Source organism: Pipistrellus hanaki (assembly GCF_964339955.1).
Source record: "Pipistrellus hanaki genome assembly, chromosome: X".
Classification (NCBI taxonomy): domain Eukaryota; kingdom Metazoa; phylum Chordata; class Mammalia; order Chiroptera; family Vespertilionidae; genus Pipistrellus; species Pipistrellus hanaki.
The window spans coordinates 57,586,708-57,590,792 of record NC_140524.1 but is presented as its reverse complement, the minus strand read 5'-3'; the positions used below and the strand labels follow the sequence as shown (position 1 = coordinate 57,590,792).

Sequence of the window (4,085 nt, the reverse complement as noted above, 5' to 3'; positions counted from 1 at the left end):
TCTTCTGGAGATTAAAGCTGTTTTTTCTTGGGATAAATGCATCAGCAAAACACAAACCAGCTGATAAAAAAAAAGCACTTCTGTCATAACTCCAATAATTTTCAGGACACATCAGTTGACATTAGTTTTTCCATTCCCAGTTCTTAAGAATTACATCTCTGCACTGTCACCTTAAATATGTCTGTAAAAGCTTGTTCTTTGTTAAGCCAGTTTACTGGCTACAGCCTGGTTAAGAGAATTTAGTTGGTTGGTCCATTAATCTAGTGCAGTATATCGGGCACCACCCCTCTACTGATGATCCATTTCAAGGAGTTGGTTAACTTGATCAATTCGGACATAAATAGTGTTAACCAATATGCACTGCACCAGCAAGCTCTCCACATCAGCTACATCTATGTTTAAATCCTTAGAAATAGAAGGAACATGTATTCTTGTGCAAGGCTTAATTAATTTTATGAGCACTTGTGTTCTGATGTTTCACAAAATCTCTTCAATGTGTTCCCTAATGAAAGGATCATCCAGGATGTAGCTGTGATTTGTTTTCAGAATCTTTTCAAATTCAGTGATATCATTATTCTGATAGGCACTTACTAAATTTGTCATTGCGAGAATTTATGGATCATTTTTTGTACAGTTTGGCCTCCTGTGAGTCAAATGGATTTATTCCTGATATCATTAGCATATTTGCTAAGACCAAATATTTTAAACAAGTGGTTCCTGGACTTTCTGATTCATCATAATTCTTGAAGGATTCAAAAAAATCAGTGTGTGCCTTTTCAAATTCACCTTCCCACAAGTGCATTTTGCCACCACATTCTCTGATGACTGCCATGATCAATGGGTGAGGGATGGCAGACTTGATGTGAAGTGACTGTTCATTGAGAGCTTTAAAGTTTTTTGTTATTTTTTCTGTGCCTTGTACATTTGAATTTCCAAAGCATATATTTCTAATAACTGTGTACCCTTTTTCAGGTCATCTTCTCCATCATCAGTCTGGCAGGACTGATGTGATTGGCAAATTTTTTGAAGCTGACCATATTCCTTCTGTTCCAAATACACTTTTTCAAGTTTTGTGTTTGTTTTAAACCAGTCTATCAGAATTCTGTTTAGAAGTGGAGATATAATCAAGGATAGAATTAATGGACTTTTCAGAATAATTTCTTGTGACTGCACTTTGAATATAGGTCAGTAGTTGTATATATCTGTTCATAATTTCTGGAAAGTTTGTCAATTTGAAGTTAATCTAAATCAATTGTTTCAGTGCCCCATTTTTTATTTTCACCTTCAAGTTCCAAAACCTTCTGGAAATTGCTTAATGCTGCTTTTGGGTCATCTTCCTTTAACGCTTTGGAATTGTAGTACTGATTTTCCAAATCCACATTTGGCTCGGTGTTATTCCAAGTCGTAGTCCTCCTCATTGTCGCACATAAAATCATCTTCCAAGTCAGACAGCTTGGCCAGGAAAGGGGGAGATCCTCTACGATTTTTATGGTTTCCTTTCTTATGTTTAAGTCCTTTATCCATTTTGAGTTTATTTTTGTGTATGTTGTAAGTTGGTGGTCTAGTTTCCTTTTTTTTGCATGTATCTCTCCAATTTTCCCAACACCATTTATTGAAAAGACTACATTGTATGCTCTTGACTACATTGTATGCTCTTGTCTCCTTTGACAAATATTAATAGAGCATAGTGGTTTGGGTTGATTTCTGGGTTCTCTATTCTATTCCATTGATATGTCTATATGTCTGTTCTTGTGCCAGTACCAGGCAGTTTTGAGAAGAGTGGCTTTGTAATACAGCTTGATATCTGGTATTGAGAACCCTCCTACTTTGTTCTTCTTTCTTAGGATTGCTGTGGCTATTCAGGGTCTTTTTTTTTTTTATTCCAGTAGAATTTTTTGGAGAGATAGTTCTATGTCTGTGAAATATGCCTTCAGTATTCTAATGGGGAGTGCATTGAATCTATAGATTTCTTTGGGTTGTATGGACATTTTAATGATGCTGATTCTACCAATACATGAATACAATATAATCTTCCATCTGTTTATATCTTCCTCTATCTCCTTTTTCAGTGTCTGTAGTTTTTCAAGTACAGGTCTTTACCTTCTTAGTTAAGTTTATTCCTAGATATCTTAATTTTTTTTTGGTGCAATGGTAATGTGATTGTGTTTTAGTCTCTCTGTAAGTTCACTATTGGGGTATAAAAATGTCATAGATTTCTTGGCTTTAATTTTGTATCCTGCTACATTGCTGAATTCATTTATTAAGTTACATATGTTTTTGATGGAGTCCTTAGGGGTTTCTATGTACAGTATCATGTCATCTACAAATAACACTTTACATCTTCTTTTCCAATTTTCATAACTTTATATCTTCTTTTTGTCTAATTGCTATGGCTAGCACTTCCAGAACTATGTTGAACAGGAGTGGTGAGAGTGGGTATCTCTGTTTTGCTCCTGTCCTTAAGTGAAATGGTTTTAGTTTTTGACCATTAAGTATGATGTTGGTTATAGGTTTGTCATATAAGGCTTTTATTATATTGAGTTATGATCCCTTTATTCCCTCTTTGTTGATGGTCTTTGTCAAGAAAGGGTGTTGGATTTTGTCAAATGTTTGTTCTGCATCAACTTATATGACTATGTGATTTTTTTCTCTCAGTTTGTTTATGTGATGTATCACATTTATTGATTTGCAAATATTGTACCATCCTTGCATCCCTGGGATAAATCCTACTTGGTCACGGTGTATGATCTTTTTAATGTAATGCTGGATTTGATTTTCTAGAATTTGTTGAGGATTGTTCCATCTATGTTTATGAGGTATATTGGCCTGTAATTGGTAATTGTCTTTCATTTTGTTGTTTTTATCTGGTTTTGGTATTAGGGTGATGCTGGCTTCATAGAAGGAGCTTGGAAATGTTCCTTCCTCTTGAATTTTCTGGAATAGTCTGAGGAGGAATTTTTTAAAGCAAAAAAAGGAGAATAATAACATCTTAAATTGTTCATCCTTTCCTTAAAGTTTGTCTATGACCACTGTTGATTCAGAAAACTGGAAAGTTTCCACAGTAATTGCCACAAGGGAACTGCCAGGTGGTGGGACATGTCTATTTTTCACAAATCCTTGCTTTGTGGGGGTGTCTGAATACACTGTTTTGGGTCTCCTCTCACATTTACTGGAATCAACCCTGGCAGATTTTCAGTCCACAGGTTGCTTTTCCCCATATTTCTTTGTAAACTCTTCAGCATTCTTACAGGACTTGTTATGGTCCTTAGAATATTCTTCAGCTAGATCAGCCCCAAAGGGGTCCTTGGGATAGGAGTTGTAAATCAGTGCTATGAGGGATTGGATTACTTGGTCAGTTTTGGTTGCTGCCTTCCAGTTTTCAGCACTAATTACTGATCAAAAGACCTGTCCCTTTTCATGAATGTTGGGGTGATATATCATTGTTTTAAATATGATCTTCAGTGATTTGAATGCATACTCTTCTGGAAAGCTGATTTTGATTCTTAAGGCACCTTATCATATGGAAGGTTGTAAGGAACTATAAGCCCTTGCCAAGTCAGTAAATGAGCTTCATCAACCTGTAAGGAAGTTTTTCATTGTACATTTGTGGATTTTTTCAAGCTCCTTCAGCAGCCTGCTGGCCACCATCTTGGATCTGATGGTACTCCTTTCGATTTCTGAGTATTCTTGATTTTTGTAGACTTTTTTCTCCTTAAGCCAATTAAATAGAACTCTTCACAAATTAACTCAGCAATACCATCCAAAGGCAGAAAAATATTACACATATGTAGTATATGTACATAGTCATATAATCAAGACAGATGCAGAAATGTTATAAGTTTTCTTTTAGAATTTTATCCATGAGACGTGTATGATAAGACAAAGCCCATTCATTTGTAAAATAGCAGTTATTCCTAATTGCATTTCTGGCTGAGTGAGAGAGATAAATCAATGTGAGAGAGAAACATAGATCTGTTGACTCTCTCACATGCCCCAACTAGAGATTGAGTGAACAACCAGGTATGTGTCCTAACCAGGAATTGATCCCACCAGGTTTCATTGTACCTGACAACAACACATCAACC

The 4,085-nt window shown here is 35.7% G+C and overlaps 2 pseudogenes across 2 annotated transcripts; both read right to left on the bottom strand.

The window, feature by feature from the left end:
- Positions 1-201: 201 nt before the first annotated feature.
- Positions 202-2,315, bottom strand: LOC311615443 (COP9 signalosome complex subunit 2-like; annotated as a pseudogene). The gene is made up of 2 exons: positions 2,308-2,315; positions 202-1,477 (listed from the first exon to the last, which is right to left on the bottom strand). The product of its transcript is annotated as a COP9 signalosome complex subunit 2-like (transcript).
- Positions 2,316-3,192: 877 nt separating this feature from the next.
- Positions 3,193-3,648, bottom strand: LOC311615116 (ubiquitin-conjugating enzyme E2 L3-like; annotated as a pseudogene). Its single transcript has one exon. The product of its transcript is annotated as a ubiquitin-conjugating enzyme E2 L3-like (transcript).
- Positions 3,649-4,085: the final 437 nt, after the last annotated feature.